This window comes from Podarcis vaucheri (assembly GCF_965113315.1).
Source record: "Podarcis vaucheri genome assembly, chromosome: 2".
NCBI classification, from domain to species: domain Eukaryota; kingdom Metazoa; phylum Chordata; class Lepidosauria; order Squamata; family Lacertidae; genus Podarcis; species Podarcis vaucheri.
This window is the reverse complement of record NC_138760.1, coordinates 60,070,987-60,091,583: the sequence shown is the minus strand read 5'-3', so window position 1 is coordinate 60,091,583 and position 20,597 is coordinate 60,070,987. Positions and strand designations below refer to the sequence as shown.

Below are 20,597 nucleotides of genomic sequence, written 5' to 3'. Positions count from 1 at the left end.
TGCATCTGTAAAAATACAACTAAAAATCATACAGCATGTAGCACAGACAGTACAGTACAATCGCAACAACAGGCAGAAAAATCAAGTGGTTCCCAAGACCCTCAGCAATTTTCAAGTGGGCCACAGGGTAATTTTTTTGGTAGCCACTTTTTGTTGTTGGCATGTGTTTTATCTCAAGAGACAATGGTGTGTGCCTCCAGGTGTGAAGTCAAACCTCTGCATTAGTAGCACCAAAGTGACCTTTCCAGGGCGCAAGCCTGGTTCGTGTGTATGGAGGTCCTGGGATACAAGACCAATGGTAAAAATGGCCTGCCTAGCTAACCTACAAAGGGATATTTTGCTTTATCTTAACACGGCTAACATATGTACTTTTCGAATCAATAATATGAAACACTCACTATAGTGTGAAAATTGTCAAATGGGAGGGTCGGGGAAAAATGAGAAGAAGGAAAAGGATATAAATCATATGCCTACTTTGTCATAAAAAACCAAACAAACGCACCAGAAACACAGTGATATTTTCAGCATGAATTGAAACGTGCCATTTGCAGAACAGGAAATATTCCTGAAAGCTTCTTCTTGTCCCCATTAAAAATAGTTGCAAACAGTTGAATCAACGTGGGCGATGCTGGCATCAAACTTCCCAAAGCAGAATATGAGAAAGAGGAAATCCCTACACTGGACAGGAAATGAGAAATGATGAGCTATAGCTGCGCTGCGGACCAATTTGGAGAAGACGTGATCTCTGGTGTATTGTCAAGCCCATTGCCTGTGCTGTCACAGGACTCCTTTCTTTATTGCTAACTAAGCCCAGGGGCTGCTCTGATTACAGATATACTGTAAGCAGCTGCTTAAGACGATAGCTATGGGAGAAGACAATGTTGATGAATCTTTAGGGGAACCGCTGCTGAGCAGTGACATTCGCTCACCTTCGGAAGGTTTGTGCATAATCTTTAGCTAAGATAAGGTCTGTAGTCATAGACTTGAAGCCCCAAGGTTGAAAGGTCCTCCTTGATCGCTGTGCATCCCAACGTCTCCCTCTCAAATAATGCTGCGCACTCATAATTTGCTGTGGACGAAAGAAAAACCCTCACGATGTCTGTTGTCTGATTTGTAGCCAGAGGAGAGGTTTTGGGATTACATTCAGTGGTTCTGTTAGGGCTAGATTTCAGAGCCCGGGTCCAGGAGCCCCCCCCCTCCCCAAATGAGCAGCAACAGATGATGGGGCCCGTAGCGGCAGGAAACAGGTGTGGTGTCCACTTCCTAGCATCACACAAACCATATGGGGTCCAGAGACACTCTGAGGATATGAAAGTGGCAGGCACTAGGGAATTCACTGCACAACCCACTAAATCTGTTTGCTTTTTTTTTTTTAAGTGAATGCTTCCCGCCCCCACCTGGCAAAGTGGGCAGGGTGGAGGGCAGCAGAGTAATCGGGAAAGGAGAAAGCAGAGCAGCCAGAGCAATATGCAGGAGGCAGCCAGGAGGCTTCTCCCCCTCCTCCCCGCCATCTTACTAAGCGTTTCCCCTAACTTGCCAGGGCCAGTGATGGAATATGTCAACGTCACTTGAAATAAAGAAAAGCTTATCTTTCTTAAATGTTTACAATGGTGGAGTCCTCAGAGGACGGTGAGTGAAAGCATTTTGTGCCTTACCATAAAACACTTTTCTTTTGAATCTTATAAGGGCATAGAAGTGGCTGTATAGCTATGCAGATGCTCTACAGAGACAATACAGGCAAGCAGTGGCAGTCAGGGTTAGGCATGCATCTCCCCCATTTTTGAACATTTTCAGAGGTCAGACAATAGATTGCCTTCCTAGAACTGTGCTGCTTGCAAAATATTTGATCCAGAAACATTTACTGATGGTTAACTTAATAAATCTGTCAATGGAACTGGTAAAATTGCACTGCCTGAAACCTTCCTGAGGGATCGTGGTGCTTGCAGGTGGCAGGAACGTACAAACACTTTCCTCTCTTTTCCAACAGCCCAGTTGGGTGTGAAAATTAGGCCAGAAGCGCTTTGTGCACCTAATTATAATGTTGTTGATTGATGGTGTTGGGGTGAGGATGGAGCAATAGAGCACCTGTTTTCCACAGGCCTTTAAGTTGCTTTTACTTATCCTCTATTGGTGCTTTATCATCTGTAGGGCATGTAGTTCTCCCCAGCCGCCACACTTACAATTTAGTCTGCCTCTGCACAGACCAAGATAAAGTGCACACATATGCCTGTCTGTTCAAAAGTAAGCTTACAGAGTTCAAAATGTAGGCACTTACTATCGGGATGCATGGTTTAACATTGCCATCCAAGGCTGCGTACACACCATATGTTTAAAGCACATTATTTCCCCCAAATAATCCTGAGAACCATGGTGTACCTTCACAGGGCTCCAGTCCCCAGTGCTTCACAAACTGCAGTTCCCAGGATTCTGTGTGAAAAACAATTTGCTTACAATGTAAAGGTAAAGGTACCCCTGCCCGTACAGGCCAATCTTGACAGACTCTAGGGTTGTGCACTCATCTCACTCTATAGGCCGGGAGCCAGCGCTGTCCGCAGACACTTCCGGGTCACATGGCCAGCGTGACAAAGCTGCATCTGGCGAGCCAGCGCAGCATGCGGAACGCCGTTTACCTTTCCATTGGTAAGCGATCCCTATTTATCTACTTGCATCCGGGGGTGCTTTTGAACTGCTAGGTTGGCAGGCACTGGGACCGAACGACGGGAGCGCACCCCGCCACAGGGATTCGAACCACCGACCATGTGATTGGCAAGTCCTAGGTGCTGAGGTTTTACCCACAGCGCCACCCGCGTTGTGTGTCTATTTATGAAGCTCGAGCCAAGATGCCTCCTTTGAAATGGTGCACTCATACTTCTTTCTAAAAAGAATTGAGCCCCTCCAGTGATAAACGGTATGTGAATGTAAACTTCACATGTTACCTGTGCCCTATGGGTGATATGTGGGAGCCTCTGCATTGAGAGCACAGAGGTGTGGACCTTGCAATCAACTTTTACAATGCTTTTAATATCACAAAATTGCAGATGGCAGGTACCTCTTAGAAAAGCCATGCCCCTTTCTCTCACAGGAAGAAATGCCTCCCCCTACCCTCAGCCACAAATAATGCTGGTTATGACATGTGCCCATATTATTTGAAAGCAAAGTGTGCTTTTCCCCCAAAGAGAGCATTCTTAATTAACATAAAAGCATATGCAGACTGAGTAATCAAGGTTTCTTTAATTGATGGCAGCCCTAATAAGACACCTATAAGTAAAATTAAACCCAAATCTCTTGAGCTGCAGAATTCAGATTCAAGCATCTTTTAAAGAATCTAGACTCCAAAGTCAATGTAAAGTTGTTTCTACCTTGAGTAAGACTATTCATCTATTGCTGTGCTGTAGTCCCTAGGAAATCACAGCCCTTATCTTCAGGGCTGCAGATACTACTACATAGCAAAAGTTATTAGCCTGCAATCTTGTGTACGTTTACCTGAGAGTAAGTCTCGTTGAACTAAGTGGGACTTACTTCATAGGACTGTGCTGTAATTCCAGGGGATTGAACTAGGGCCGAATCAGCACTAAGCAAGGAAGCTGCATTTCTGAGTTGCTCAAAAAAGACTGAGCCAGCCAAACAGTCTCCAGCATCTCCCTGGTACTCCTAGGTGACCTCACAGCTGATTCGGAGCCAAGGAAAATAATGAGCAATTGAAACAAATTGCACAGAAGGGTGACATAGGAAATTGCCTCCTGAAGGCAAATGAACAATATAGGATATATAGAAATGAAATAGCATAGATGACACTGTAGGTTTTTTCAGGTACAGTGTGCGAATATTTGGATTCTGTTTATTCTTTCAAAGTGGCACAACTCACTGTTTTTCTTCTTCAATAATTCAGTTTATTTTCCCTTTCTTGCAAATTAATGTAGGCATTTTCAAGTACTGTACTACACGTTTAATCTAAAAGCTATACACTAATCAGTTCCTGGTGTAATTTTCTAGGTAGAAACAGCAGGATGTTGAAAAAGAAAATCGGGCAAGTTTTAGGTAAGCAGTTTTGCACCTTTGATTGCCTTAGGAACACCTGGAATTTTTCCAGGCACTTAAAATTTTTCATATTAGTTATAATACAGCTATTCCACAAAATTGCTGGTTGCAATCCGGCCATGGAATGCACAGAATAGCTGTTGCCCTGCCCTCAGCCAAGTCCTATCTAGGCAAATAACAGCACCACCAGTGTTATTTTATTTAATTTTATGAATTTATATACTGCCCTATACCCAGAGGTCTCACAGTGTTAGGAGGGCAGCTCTATGGATCACCTGCCCCATGAGTCGCCACTGTTTGGCTCCTCTGCCATGGTTTACACAATGAACTACCTCCTAGTGATAAGGCTGAGAGATAATGTAGATGGGCAATGCTCGCTGAGGAATCTATGCCTCTGTACACGTACTGACACAGGTCTCCATCAGACTGACATTGATGGCACACTGGCTAGGTGGCATGGTGGATGCACAGGTCAACATCTAGCAGGTGGGCTAGTCTCCATGTTCTCAGTAGCACCTTCACAAATACAGTATTTACAAAAAAACCTTTTGAGTGTAGGAATAAAGTCCTGACAACAATTTTTGTGATCATGCTGTCCTATTGTGCTTCTAGGATGTAGGTGGATGTTGAGGATGAGCAACACTGCCCATTCTGGTGTGTGTGTGTGTGTGTGTGTGTCCTTCCATTTCTCATCCAGTGGTTCTAGTATAATCTAGGTTATTGAGTGAGGACATGTAGTCCCATGTAGGCTGTTGCATTCAACGGGGATGAATGGGAGTGTGCAGCTGAGATCCTCTTCTTGCCTCAACTGGAAAAGGAAGACCTTGCATTTTATCACTTTATCACAGCTGTTTCTATCAGTCAGCACTAGGCAAAGAAACTGCCTTAGGCAGTGGGTGTTAATTGGCAATCTACGTCCTTCCTGTCATGAAGTGTTACTTTGAGGTATTACCAGCTTCTGCTAACACTTGAGTCCTTGAATAAAGGAAGCAAATATGCAAGAGGGTGTGTGTGGGGGGGCAATTGCTTGACTCAACTGAGTTGTGTGTGTGTTTTCAATATAAGTAGTCGCCTCTGTTGTGCTTGGGGTTAATTTTGGAAGTGGGATTAAGGAGGCTTGTCTGCCTGACCACAAACTGCAATTGCTAGTAACTGTGCTGTTCCTATCAAAGTTGCTGCACTAAGATTGCCAGAAGGACCTTTAAAAATATTTCATCATGCACCTGCAGCATGAGAACAAGTAATTCAGTAAAGTTTCTCCATGCAGCTTTACAGTCTAAAGGAGCCTTCCACAACCTGGTTCCCTTCAGAGGATTTGGACTGTAACTCCCACTTTGTGATAGGAAGCACTCTGGCTGGGACTGAAAGGAGTTGTAGTCTAAGCATCTGCAAAGGCAGCAGGCTGGGGATCACCAGTCTAAAGCATGTTAAGTAAAGGTAAAGGGACCCCTGACCCTTAGGTCCAGTTGTGACCGACTCTGGGGTTGCGGCGCTCACCTCGCTTTATTGGCAGAGGGAGCCGGCGTACAGCTTCCGGATCATGTGACCAGCATGACAAAGCCGCTTCTGGCGAACCAGAGCAGCGCACCGAAACGCCGTTTACCTTCCCACCGGAGTGGTACCTATTTATCTACTTGCACTCTGGTGTGCTTTCCAACTGCGAGGTTGGCAGGAGCAGGGACCAAGCAACGGGAGCTCCCCCCGTTGCGGGGATTCAAACTGCCGACCTTCTGATTGGCAAGTCCTAGGCTCTGTGGTTTAACCCGCAGCCCCACCCGTGTCCCCTAAAGCATGTTACATGAAGAAAATAAGGGAGAGAAGGTGAAGAGGAATTAAAGTAGGAAACAAGGGGCTGAGCCCAAGAGAGAGAGAGAAAAGAAAGTTTGATTATAATTGTTTTCTGTAATTCTCTCCGGAAATAATTCTTACATCTATGTAGATCTGAGCCTAATGCCCAACTTTGTAAATAACCTCAGATACAGAGTGGCAGGAATCTAGAAATCTTTTGGCATAGTTATTGTTTTGCTTTTTGGTGTTTGCCACTGGGGCTCCTTTGGGAGAAAGAGCAGGATAAAAATGGAATAAATAAAATGAAATTAAAACTTTGGTTACCAAAACTTCTTCTTCCATGGTGTAGACAAGCCATGGAGCTTAGAGAAGGAATTCCATATTTTGTCTGTGTTTCTGTACCAGAGTCCTTTAGAGGAACTTTTTTTTAAAACCAGCAAGAGGATAAAACCATGGGTAGGCAAACTAAGGCCCAGGGGCCGGATCGCCCGCGGATGGTCCAGGAACCAGCATGTTTTTACATGAGTAGAATGTGTCTATTTATTTAAAATGCATCTCTGGGTTATTTGTGGGGCACAGGAATTCATTCCCTCCCTGCAAATATAGTCCAGCCTCCCACAAGGTCTGAGGGACAGTGGATAGGCCCCCTGCTGAAAAAGTTTGCTGACCCCTGGATAAAACTATAGATGTGGTGACCATTTGGAACAAATTTTGAACGCTGTGAGGATGGCTAGTTTTGGTCCTGTTCAGGGTCTGCATATGAATGGAATGCCTGTCTGAGCAGGAGGGGAAGGGGATTCTTTAAAGCCACTTCTCTGAAACTACTCAAAAGCCATTTTTGAACTGGATTAAGGTTTTTAATGAATGCTTTGAGGTTTACTCTCTGCAGGGAGCATCAAAGAGTACAAGAGGGTTCTTTGGTGGTTTACTGTTTCTTTATATAGGATCTCTTTCCGGGGCTAGCTTTTCTTCCCTTTACAAAAAATATGACCACAAGTTACATAAAGCATGGATTACGGAGTCAACTAGTTACATGACTTTTCATTTTCTTCTTTCTAAAGTATAGTCTTGGGAGGTTACATATGACCCACCTAGTCTGGATTCATGTCCATGCTGGTAGCGAAGAGAAACCAGCCTTTCTACAGCAATAAGTCGTAAGATAGTCTTCATGCATTGAATAACATCCAGTCCCTAGAATTTGGAGAATAGATTGACAGACCACGAGTCATTCATGTTTACTACCCTTCCTTAAAATCCTTACTTTTAGCTTTCTTTGGCAAATGTATTGATATCCAATCCACCTTTGACTCTCACTACATCCTTGGCTTCGCTTGCATCCTGTGGCAGTGAGGCCGCAGTCCAAATATCTGCGGTGTAATAAACATTTGTGCCGAGCACAAATTAATGCTATTGATCTTGGAGAGGGCTGGAGCTTGCTTCTGGTCTTTTCTCACTCTGGGACCTCTTGTTCTTCCTTCAGTTTTCAATTTAATTCCTCTTGTGTGGCTCTTGACCCCGCATAATCCGGAGTCCTTGGTTCTTGCCTGGATGTGGCTACAATTCCCCTACCCAAGACTCCTCTAGCCAAGCAACATATGCTATTTCTACAAAGCACATTCATCACTGAATTAGCATAGCTAATATGCAGAGGTTGCAACAGGTGCTCTAGTTCTGTCTTAGGTGCTGCAAGCAATGAGGCAGTTTGAAATCACTATCAAAGAGGAGACTTTTCCCACCAAGCGAACTGTCTTCTCTCAGAGTACAGTAATGTATGCAAGAAATTAGTGATAATGACTGCATGCTGGACTCTATGCTCCAGACAACCAACATGCTCTGAACATGATGTTGGAAATAAACATGTTTACTCAGAAGTAAACAGCAACCTTGCTCTAATCATAAAACCATAGCATTGCAGGAGGCTTTGTAGATCTCCAGAACCAATCTGTAAAGTTTTACATGAAATGTACCTATTTTACCTTTAAAATTGTCAGTCTTATTCCTTCCTTCCTTCCTTCCTTCCTTCCTTCCTTCCTTCCTTCCTTCCTTCCTTCCCTCTTTCTTTCTTTCTTTCTTTCTTTCTTTCTTTCTTTCTTTCTTTCTTTCTTTCTTTCTTTCTTTCAATTTGCACTCAAGTTCCTTGGGAACAGGGATTGATTGTTAAACTAATTGTACCCCTGTGAGGAGAAGTGGGGTCTCCTAACAACTCTCAGCATCCTTAAACTACAGTTCCTGTGATTCTTGGAGGGAAACCATGATTGTTCAATGTGGGATGACAGTGCTTTAAACATATAGTGCACATGGGGCCTCACAAAGTGACTTTTCCTCCTAACATGGGCCTACCTAGTAAAGTTGATCCTTGGTATATCTTAAACTTGGTATTTTGTCCATAGTTTGCCCTGTTGCTGTAATTATTTAAATTTACCACACAGTGGTGCCTTTAGAAGAAAACATCACTGTGTGAGAATAACTTGGAAGTGGCAGCTCTGTAAACCAGATTACATTTGACTTATGTGGCTCCACAGGTGGAAAAGTTCAAGAAAACGGGCTGTGCGGTAATAATTGTAATCACATGAATGGCATGGAAGTCTGAATCCAACCTGAGCAGAATCTGAAACCTGATCCACTGTTCTGGCATGAGCTGGTCCATGGCTAATAGCAAAGCATTAATGGAAAAACTTTAATACAACATTTTAGAAGTGGGCATGATTGCAGAGGGCAACTATTTTGTCACGATGAAGTGGTTTGTTTTTAGTTCATTCCAGGAGCGCCTCACAATGTTTTAATACTATAATTGCCAGTTTTCTCCTTTTCCACCTGCTAACAATGGAACAGTCCATTGTTGAGGAAGCCTTTGTTCTCCAGCATTAAATCTGTTCTCTGCTGAAAATTAGAGGGCAAATGGTGAACTGGTGTGGAACGCTGTGATACTTTTAAAAGGTGCTTATTACAAGGAATTACTCGGTATCGATAAGCACATTCTGTCACCGTTTGGATACCTGATGGTTGCATTCAAAGGATCACCTGAAAAAAGCTGGTTTCTCCCCCTACACACAAAAAAGAGAGAGAATTATCCATACTTGGAATTAATTCTCACGGGAGCTTGGTAAGATGTGAAAACAAGCCCTTTTGAATGGCTTGACATAAATGAAAGTGTAAACGAAAAGCATTTTATTCAGTTTTCGAGGCAGTCTTTTGGGAGTCAGTGTGCCACGTGGTCTGGAACCAAATGTTATGGATAGCAGATCAGAACAAGGAGCACTGTGAATGCTGAACAAAAAAGGAAAGGAAAGGGAAAGAATGGCCCAGCCTAAGCTGGAACAGCTGAAAAGCAAGGAAACAACGAGTCTTCTCATGAAAAGCAAATAGCCAGGGAGAAGCCACCTTCAAAAACAATGTTGCCTGAGCTGCATATAACTCTCTTTTTCTTTAATTGCACACTTTACTTATCTAGTCCTCTTGCTTCTCGATCTTGATGGCAATGCCTTCGTTTTTACCCACCTGTTTTCTGCATATTCTAAAATAATTTAACTTTGCTGATGTGATGAAGGCTGAGGGGCGGGTGATGTGTTGCTCTCAGGCTGCTGCCTGCTTGGTCGCCTGCCAAGAGAGCGCAGTGGGGCTTGCTTCAGTAGCATTTCGTTTCAAGCAGAGAAAAGTTGCCTTTGCTCTCAGACAAAGCAGAAGGGAATCCGTAAAAGGACTGCGCATAGGCAAGGGATATGAGAGGGAGAGGGAGATTTCTTCTTCAGCTGCTCATTTAATTTGACACTGTCCTCGGACATAAGGTCATTTTATTGCCGGCCTGATGCCTGCCAAACTGAGGAAGTCACCTTTTAAGGAAAGAGCTGGACCGTACTGTCTAGTTGTAAATGCTATATTGAATGAAGGCCATAGCTTGGAATATCTAGAGAGTAGTTCTTTGTGCCACAGTTTTCACTCTGCCAAAGCACTTTCCATAATCAGACCTAAGGCATGTTTACATTCCTGTTGTCTTTGGTACTGGGCACATTCTCTCGCTCTATGCTCCCTCTCTGTGCAGGACACATCCATCTTTCAAGCATGCATATCTGTGGTGCTCAGGCTAACTCTCTGTCTAATAATAATAATAATAATAATAATAATTATTATTATTATTATTATTATTATTATTATTATTATTATTATTATTATTTATTTGTACCCCGTCCATCTGACTGGGTTGCCCCAGCCACTGTGGGCGGTTTCCAACATATATAAAAACATAATAAAACATTGATCATTTTTTTAAAAAAACCTTCCCTATACATGGCTGCCTTCAGATATCTCCTAAAGGTTGCTATAGTTACATATCTCATTGACCTCTGATGGGGTGGGCCAATGAAGAGGTGGACATCACCGTTTCTACAGTGTTCTTTGGTGGCCCTGTGTTCTACTTGACAGTGGACAGGGCTCTATTTTGAGGGCTGCCAGGGGACAGCTGTTATTGAAGGGTTGTCTGGTTGAAAGCTAGTTTAAAAAGAAAGAACCCCAAGGAGGGACAGCAGGAGTTGGCCGTCGGTCGCTTTCACCTGAAGAGATGACTGAGCAGGCACACAGGTCACAGTTCCCCCCGCAACAGTGGGATAGAATGGGTGGAATTCAACATTGCACTCTTCCACTCGTTCCATCTATGCAAGCTTTCCAGCTTGCCAGAAGGAAATATTCCCCCCACTCCTCTCCCTTACCCATGCGCTGTTCCAGGATTCTCCTGCCCCCTCCCAGAGCCAATGGAGTTTGCATAAATGTGTACATTAGTCAAAACTGCATTCAGAAATATGCTTATTGGGATAAATTCACACTAAAATGCTGAATAATTTTAACAAGGTTTTTAAAGATTCACAAATTGCTGCACGAATATTGAGAACTGAATTTAAGACAGGAAAAGTGAGAAACTAAGAAGGCTGAAATCAACAGAGCCTTCCACCCCTGGCGAGGATTGTAATTGTATTTAGAACTGTATCCTTGAAGAAGAATATTCTTTGATGCATGATCAGACTTTTCTTTCAGTAGAATATTTCAGTCTTTGGTGCTTTCCATACAAGATGCTACAGTAAGTGCTCAAGTTCACAAAAGAAAAGAGTGTATTCAAGGTTTATGTGATGTCAAACATAAGCTAATGAGATAATTTGCCTGGGAAATGCTCAGGAGCCTTGTAGAAATTTCCAAATACTTGGTCACAGCAGCCTTGTGTGAGAGGAACGGTATCTCACAAGAAGCATCAAGGTTCTTGGTCCCTCTTCTGTCAGTTTATTTCCTTCATTCATCTGGGAAATGTTTTGGTATCACGTTGTTAATATCGGCCTTGATTTAAAAAATGTTGTGTAAAAGACAAGTGGGCCCCGTTAGACAAAGGGTGGGTAATACTTTCCCCCCTCAGGTCTGGGTGGGGCCAGATCCAAACATGAGCAGAGCAAGAGAAATATGGGAGAAGGGTGGGAGTCATCCCATACTCTTTCCTCCTTATTCACACACAGTCCATACAACTATTCACACACACACAAGCATGCACCCCTGTCCCCCATTCATTCTCTCTTTCTCACATACCTTTCACCCTCATTGTTTCATTCACACACAGTATTCCATCACTATCCACCCACCTCCCCCCCACAAAGACATACATACACTTTTTAAAGTTTAGGCTAGTGTCCTGTTTCTAACAACAGCCACTTCAACCCTTTCAGGGCTATTTGCATAGCAGGAATTCATTTGTTGTGGATGATGTGGAAGAAGGTCCACTATTCTGCATTTTCCTTTTTATTTGGTGCATTAAACACACACACATACACACACACAGCAGAGACATATTTGTGGTGTCCTGGATGAGTCATCATTCCTCTCTATAGCGTAGTTTATTAGAGTTCTTAAACTCCTATGTCTCAAAGCGACTCAAGGCATCTTACAGCAGATTAAAACAGACAAAAGTTAAAACAAGGCAGCAGTACACAACAGTATCAACAACGTCTTAGTATCACAACCAGACAAAACAACAGAGATAATCTGTGCTCAAAAGAGGCATAAAAGCAGCCGTCTGATCCCAACAAACCGCCTGTGAGTAGAGGAACATCTTGACCTAGTGCCGAAAAGATGTCTGAGGTGGTTGTTTACTTGGATAAGAATTTAGGATGATCCCTGCTGGATCAGAACAAAATCTTACCTAGTCCAGCATTCTGTTCCCACAGCTGCCAATCAGATGCCTGTGGGAAACCTGCAAGCAAGACCTGAGCGCAACTCTGATCTTCCCAGTTGCAGTCTATAGCAACTGGTATTCTGAGTCCTACTACCTTGGACAAGGGACGGCATGGCTAGTAATGATAGCCTTATCCTCCATGGATTTTTCTAATCCTCTTTTAAAGCTCTCCATGTTGGTGGCCATGGATGTTGTGGGAGTAAATTCCATAGTTTAACTATGTGCTGTGTGAAGTATTTTGTCTGTCCTGAATCCTTCATCTTCACTGGATGACCCTGAGTTCTAGTATTATGAGAGAGAAAGAAAAATGCCTCCTTTGCCACTTTCTCCAAACCTTGCATAATTTTGGACACCTTATCTCCCCCCCCCCCCGCACCAGTGCCTTTTATTTAAACATCCCTTCACTGAGGCTATCTCCTAAAACCCCAGCCCTATGGGTGATTTCTTGGAAACATGTCAGTGTGTTCAGTGAGGCTTCCTGCCACATGAGGGCCAAGCTACACGATGCAAGAGCATTTTTTTTTGGGGGGGGGTAGCTTAATAGAATCATAGAGTTGGAGGGTCATCTAGTCCAACCCTCTGCACTGCAGGAATCTCAACTAAGGCATCTATGACAGATGGCCATCCAGCCTCTGCTTAAAAACCTGCAAGGAGGGAGAGTCTACCACCTCCCAAGGGAGTCCATTTCATTGTCAAACAGCTCTGACTGACTGTCAGAAAGTTCTTCCTGAAGTTTTGTTGGAATCTCCTTGTAACTTGAATTCCTTGATTCCAGAACAGCAGAAAACAAGCTTGCTCCATCTTCGATGTGACAGCCCTTTAGATACTGGAAGATGGCTATCGTATCTCTTCACAGTCTCCTCTTTGCCAGGCTAAATGTTCCCAACTCTCTCAGCCGTTTCTCATACGGTTTGGTTTCCAGACCCTTGATCATCTTGGTTGCCCTCTTCTGCACACGTTCCAGCTTGTCAATATCCTTCTTAAATTGTGGTGCCCAGAATGGGATGCAGCACACCAGGTGTGGTCTAACCAAGGCGGAATAGGGTGGTACTATTACTTCCCTTGATCTGGAATTATAAATCTGTGATGCAGCCTAGAATAGCATTAGCTTTTTTTTTTTTTGCTTGCCGAACAGAAGGTTGGCGGTTCGAATCCCCACGACGGGGTGAGCTCCCATTGCTTGGTCCCTGTTCCTGCCAACCTAGCAGTTCAAAAGCACGTCAAAGTGCAAGTAGATAAATAGGTACCGCTCCGGCGGGAAGGTAAAGAGTGTTTCCGTGTGCTGCTCTGGTTTGCCAGAAGCGGCTTAGTCATGCTGGCCACATGACCCAGAAGCTGTACGCTGGCTCCCTTGGCCAATAAAGCAAGATGAGCGCCGCAACCCCAGAGTCATTCGTGACTGGACCTAATGGTCAGGAGTCCCTTTACCTAATTGAGAGTAGAGACACAACAACCAGGAAGGGTTAAGCATCCCCTCCCCAAGCTGATATCTTAATTCCAAACTCTACCCCTGCCAAACAGTAAGCTTTTATTCCATGGGTATATATTACCATGTGCATTTTTGGCCCTAGTGTACATCGGAGTTCAGCCTTGGTACAGAGGTTGCCGTTTAGTTAATCAATCTCCGCCGGCATCCTTCTCCTGCCTGCGAAAGAGCACTGGGTGCTGTTTCTTTAAAACACTACTGATTACATCTGACCCTTGAAGCAGCGCTGACACAGTTTTCTCAAGGTTTTGTACACAGAGCTACAGGAGTGTTGTTTCAGGCTGACAGATATATGTATTTTTACTCGCAGCTCTTTGCTCAGGAGTCCCAGATGTTTGTGCCACTTTTAACTTGACCTAAGGTCCTTTTGTGGCGCGTTCACCTTCTGAAGACTAACCCAGATCCCAGCTTGGCCCATATGGCTGCATTTGTACAGCTGACAGACTCCAGAGCGGTTTTTGCCTGCACCTGGCTATCATCGCTACGGACGATGGGTGCGGAGAGGTGGAGCAGGGAGGGGGGAGTGAAGCAAAAGCAGGATGACTAATTCTCAGGGTGTTAAATGAAACAGCTGCACAAAGTGCAAAAGGGAAGGGGGGGGGCAGGATTCCAAAGAGCAACTTGCTTTGCTTTCCTGTCCACCATGTGGTTTTTCCCTGTTCATGCTGTGTGCTCAGCAGTATGCTGGGGGAAGAGGCTTCCAATAAATTCAGCCTTACCAAATGTCAGAGTTTGATCCAGGCAGTTTGAGCTGGTGCCGTTTTTCTCACTAGCAAAGAAAAACGGGCCGAAGACTGGATGAAGGGCACTGGGCTAGTGACAAACTGGCAACTCAAAGGGAAATGTCTCAGGCCTTGCATCTGTAGACACAGGCAGGGGAGTCTGCAGTAGTTTGAGGCTGGCTGGATTAGTGCTGTGAGAAACTATGGTGGAAAAGTAGCAGCTGGACCAGCACTGAAAACTTTTGCCGGGCTTGCAACCAAGGAAATCCATCCTATAATTATAAAGTTCCTGGTACTATTTTCAGCTATGTAGAATTGGATTACCCTTTCGCTTGCTGTGTGTGTTGAACATCGACTCTTGTTGGTACATTCTGTTCAATATAGGGTTTGTCAGATTTATTTATTATAATTTTTTTTTTTAAAGAGGGAATTCAAACTATTAATTTTAAAGATGGACATAGTTGTTTTGCCAAAGCATGAGTGAAGTGACATTCTTTCCGGAATCAGAGTTTTGTGATGTTTTTGGCCTTGCCTTAGTTTCTACTTGAGGACCATTATTGATATTTATTTCTTCAGTAATAAGCATTTCTTTCCTTTAGCTCATTTTGAGGGAAGCCTGCTTTTGTTTCTTGCTGCATGGAGTTTTTGTTTCTTGGCAAGGAATTCCACAGGGCAAGGTCTGCCACACTAAAGGCCAGCCGAGTCCAAAATGCCCGATCAGGAAATCTCAGTAATCTTTGTGAAGACTACAGCTCAGGAGGGAAGAATGAATCCTGCCATTCACTGCAATCTCCATGAAGATCAACCGCCACCCTGCCTAGGCCTGCAATTATATTTGAGAGAAGCTCCAGTTATTATTTTTCAATTCTGATAGCTTTGTGTTTGTGTGTACACACACACACATGTATGAACGGAGATGTATGTGTGTATGACAGCGTGAGTGGCCTTGCCCCCTTTTTTATATAGCTCCGTTGGATGAGGGACTGGGGACCTCAGCCTGCAAAATGTCTCCTGTCCTTGACTTAGAGCATTATGAACTCTTGTGAAACTGGTTTGGCCAGAGCTGGTGGTGAGACCCCAAAAATGTGCATAAGGATTCTGCTGGTGACGACAACCCTGCAGTATGGCTTCCTGTTCTTTTTGAGCGTCACTGTACAACGAAAAAAATGGAAGGTTTTTTTTTTTTAAAAAAAGACAAGAGTGGCCTATTTTTAAAATGGGCCACAGTCACTGACTTGTCCTAATTGCATCAGCACATTCTTGAGGCTGACTCTCTCTGCTCTGTGAAGCGCTTGCATCTAGTTCCTCCACTGAATGCTAAACTTGCTAGACTAATTTCCTCGGTCAATTCTGGCCTTCATACCAGTGGAGGCCATGACCAAGATGACAATTTCCTCAATGGGGATCATCTCTCCATGCAGGAAAAAAATGTGTTCTTTGTCTTCCCCTGTGTCTACTTCCAAGTCATTATGCTTGCAAATAATAATAATAATAAAAATTCAGGCTGCAGTGCAAGAGATTTCAGAGCACATTCCCCCCCCCTTTCTACATGGAGATTGATATTTTGGTATGAAATCATAATGACGGAAGTGGCTCTGAGACAGGTTATTATTTTGTAAAATAACTTCAGTGTTATGCTATGACAAATGTTCAGTCTGGGCAAGCTTATCACCTTGCCAATCGGAAAGATCCCCCCCCCCCCAATGTACTGTTCCTGATGCCACCCAGAGCCAATTTTGGGAGAAACAGGGAGAGCGCAATGTGCGCAGTCGGGGAGGGGGGAGCTTCATTCTTGTCATCAGTAGCTTTTTAAAATTTTTGGTGAGAGCCTTATTTACTTTTGCCCATTTCACTGGGGAAGCAGTGAGATTTTGGAAGTTTTGCCACTGGATTTCTTCCATTGTTATTATTTTTGAAAAGTGGACTACCCATTGGTAGATTCGGTGGTGTAAAACGTACATGTCGCCATGACTCTGGGCTACAGTGTTGTGGGAGCATTTTGTGTTTCCAAGCCCTACTCCTAGGTCGATTGAATGGGGAGCTTGTAGTGAATGCACAAGAGCCAGAGTGCAAGAACCTGCTAGGTAGGAACTTCCCAATTCCTCTCCACCAATCCATGAAGGAGACAGACTGGGGATGATGTTGAGCTCCCATCCTGCTGGGGACCTGGCAAGGCAATCTTCTGGCTTTTTTCCAAGGCCCTGTCTTGAAGGTTCATGGAGGATAGTTCTACTTCTCTACTGTGGGCTCTGCTGGCTGAGACTCTCCTTGTTCCAAGTGGCTTTTCATACTGAGCAGAGGATAGAAAACCTTTCCAGTATGCCTTTAGCTTTTAGCGAACACCAATGATGTGCTGTTTTGTTCAATTTATTATTATTATAATTATAATTATAATTATAATTATAATTATTATTATTATTATTATTATTATTTCAGACATCTGCTTCTTGGCCACAATGAAAATGTACCAGGAGATTTTAAAGGGATGGGGTGCAGTGAGCTTGCATGCCTCTGGAGAGCATAGAATGAAGAAAATTAAATTACGCATGCGCACTGGTGTTACTGACGTTGATTCAAGGAAGAAAGTATGAATTGTGCATTCCTTACACTGCACAGTCTTATCATTCCTTCATTGGATGGGCTTCAAAGCTGGGCTTAGAGTTTTAATGGAAAGATTTGTATTCCTGCCCCCCTCTCTCAAGAAAATGAAGGAAGGCTCTTAAATAAAGCCTTGTCTTGTTCCATGTTTGGCAGCCAGGCACATTCGCAGTCGTAACAGCCGGGGGTGGGGGGTGGGATGAGATGGGAGAGTAACCAAACCCCCATCTACTGATCACAGGAACTGGCTAGCTGATCCTTTGATATCAGGCTACAAGAGGACAAAACAGTGTGACATGGGACACTTCCTGTCCCGAATGGGGGCAGTGATACTGGACACCTGAAACAACAAGTGCACAAAAGGTTCATAGTCCTGGTCCAGGAATGTCCTATCTGGGCTGAAGTTCTTTCTCCCGGAACCTGCATCAAGGAATCAATTCCTGCACATAGATGTGGGAGAGAGGAATTTTTTCCCTAAGCAAAATGAATTGAGGTGGACCTGACTGGAATTTTTGCATCACAATCAGAAGATTGCTGAAGGCAAGGGTAGGGAGGCCGGATTTTTGGCTTGTAGGAGCAGAGTGACATTTTTGTCTTTCCAAAAGGAAAGGAAATGGAAGGAAAACCAGACAAAGGATAAGAGTTTTGACTTCTTGTATCTGATAGATAATAGAATAGATAATAGAATTATAGAGTGAAGAGACTTTTTAAAAACTGCTGGCTTGTTTCAAGAAGTTTGTCACTTTTGATTGAATTAAAAAATGCATTGAAAAGCACCAACAATGATTTTTGCCCTTATTTGTAGATGTGGAACAGAGACATATGCTGACAGCTTCTCCAAAATGAGGGCCTTGAAATGTAATACGGACGCGGGTGGCGCTGTGGTCTAAACCACTGAGCCCAGGGCTTGCCAATCGGAAGGTCCGCGGTTAGAATCCCTGCGACGGCGTGAGCTCCCGTTGCTCGGTCCCTGCTCCTGCCAACCTAGCAGTTCAAAAGCACACCAAAAAGTGCAAGTAGATAAATAGGTACCACTCCGGTGGGAAGGTAAACGGCGTTTCCATGTGCTGCTCTGGTTCGCCAGAAGCGGCTTAGTCATGCTGGCCACATGACCCAGAAGCTCTACACCGGCTCCCTCGGTCAATAAAGTGAGATGAGCACCGCAACCTCAGAGTCATCCGCAGCTGGACCTAATGGTCAGGGGTCCCTTTACCTTTTACCTTTAAGCACAATTGCTCCAGAGTAGGTCCTATTGAAATTAAGTGGAGAGTTCTGAAGAAACATGGATAAAAATGGGATGTACAAGTAATTCATTAAAGTTTACATTCCTAATTATTTTACTTGTTTATGAATGTTTATAACCTGCTTTCCATTTGACATCTTCAAAGTGGTTTGCAACAATGGACAGTGGACTGAGCAGGCACACACAGTCTACCTAGTCACAGGTTCGATCTAGACACCTCAAAGAAGCGTTTCAGTTAAACTCATTTTAAACTTTGTATGAGAAATCGGGTTAGCAAAAACGGAGCTCCACAGCGCCATCTGGTGTCACAGTATTAGAATGCATAAACAACGCATATACAAAGCGCTTTTTCTTTGCCAGTGTAGCTGAGTCCACAGTCTCCCCACCATGGTGAGATGCATTACTATTTCAGTAGTGACTATTTCTAAATTTCCATCTATACAGGGAAGAATTCAACACCATGCTCTTCTGATCATCCCATCAGCGCAAGCATTTCTGCTTACCAGAGGGGAAAGCTCTTATGCTGGCTTCCTCTAGAGTGCCAGTGAATTGGACCCAGGCCATAAATTGGCCTATGCAAATTTTATGCAGATCTAGGTTCTCTCTCTCTCTCTCTCTCTCTCTCTCTCTCTCTCTCTCTCTCTGTGTGTGTGTGTGTTGTGTAAGTGATCAACCCTAGCAAATCTGCATAGGAATACAGTGGTACCTCGGGTTGCATACGCTTCAAGTTACATATGCTTCAGGTTACAGACTCCGCTAACCCAGAAATAGTGCTTCGGGTTAAGAACTTTGCTTCAGGATGAGAACAGAAATTGTGCTCCGGCGGCGCGGCGGCAGTGGGAGGCCCCATTAGCTAAAGTGGTGCTTCAGATTAAGAACAGTTTCAGGTTAAGAACAGACCTCCAGAACGAATTAAGTTCTTAACCCGAGGTACCACTGTAGTGGCAACTCCAGTTTTTCAGTAGCTGGAAGAACATAAACAACAGAGAAAATTCTTTTAACCTCTAGAAGTGGGATGATTACCTCTCCCCCCTCCCTCTCTCCATAGATCTGTTCTCCCTTGAACTGCAGTGACTTCAAGAAATACAATAGGATGAGGATAGGAGACGAAGATGGTATGCCGGTTTCCCCCCTCCCTGTTGACATCCAAAGGCATCTGAGGAGCATGAGGTCTTTCCTGTTTCTAAGAAAACAGTTTCCCAGGAGGACACCTGAAACAACAACCGCCTTCTTCTCTTCTCTCTGTATCTTTGGTGAGAGTCACAAATCACCTCCCCCTCCTTTTATATCCCTCTCATTTATCAAGTCAGTTTTGTGTTTTGCTTTGTTTTCATTCCTCTGTGCCAGAACAAATCTCTGTGAGAGGCAGGTGCCAGGAAGTGCAGTAATCAGAGGAATGTGTTTCTAACTTTAGTTCTTTCAACTGCAGTGACAATTACTGTGTTATTTTATTTAAATAAACACAAGTCTTTTACTGGAAATGTGAATTAGCTTCTGTATCAGGAGCTGCGCGGTGGAAAGAGGTGTGTCGGTAGACACTTGCTGCTGAATGGTGGAACTGTGGCAGAGAGTGTCAACACTCCCCTTCAATTGTGGATGGCCCAAATGCCACAAGGAGAAGATCGCACCATTGTTCTCTTGTCAATGACACTGGGGACACAATAAGTTCTCCTGGGTGAGCCCCATTGGGTCAAATACAGTTGTGGCTATGGAGGAGCAATTAAGCAATTTTAAATAAATGCACAACTAGAATTTAGCAATTCTGGATATGTAATCATAGTTTTTATTAACGAGTTTCATTTCCCTAACAGGAAGGAATGGGGGAGACCTAGAAAATGATGTGGATTATGTGCTTGGTGAGATAATTAGCATCCTTCGGTGCAAATGTTCAAGGTCTGCCCATGTATTAAGAATTGCTGTAGAGTCAAGTCCCTTCCCCAAGTCCTTTAGCAAAGGTATGTCATGCATTCAAAAAGGAAAGGGACTTTTCTGTGGTGGTATACCCAACTTTGGAATGTCCTCACTAGAGAGACATATGTAGCACCAACATTACAGAGCCAGGTGAAGAGCCAGACATTTTAGATTATTTGTGCAGTTGAAATCACCTTACTATTTAGTTTTAAATCTTTTTTTAGTCTGTCTCTTATCTTGACGTGTGTTTTATGTTTGTTGTTGGTGTTTGCTTGTTGGTGTACATGGTTTTTATATGGTGTTGTGACTAACTTTATTCACACTTTTGCACACTATCCTGGAATCTTTAGATAAAGAGTAGGTATGAAATACTTCCACCAGGCTCTTTTGATTTTGATTTCTCATTCTGCCTGGTCAAGAAGTTCAGAAGCAGCCTTTGATATTTAGGGCTGAACCAAGGCATTTTGCTACTTTTGACGACATGCAGAAGGCATCCGGCCATACTGGCAGCTGCATCAGCATTGGGGCAGCACCCTTCACCACACACAGGACAGCAGGCTAATTTAGGGGGCCGTGTGACACACAGAGCTCTGTCCTCTATCATCT

The 20,597-nt window shown here is 43.8% G+C and overlaps 1 long non-coding RNA gene across 2 annotated transcripts in view; it reads left to right on the top strand.

The window, feature by feature from the left end:
* Positions 1–19,498, top strand: part of LOC309527042 — a 47,585-nt gene extending 28,087 nt beyond the window's left edge. The window contains exons 3-4 of one of the 2 annotated variants that reach the window (XR_014217061.1): positions 3,994–4,038; positions 19,129–19,498. This is a non-coding gene — a long non-coding RNA (uncharacterized lncRNA). The remainder of the gene's footprint in view (positions 1–3,993; positions 4,039–19,128) is intronic. The other variant, XR_014217060.1, reaches the window with a different exon arrangement.
* The last annotated feature ends 1,099 nt before the right edge of the window (positions 19,499–20,597 follow it).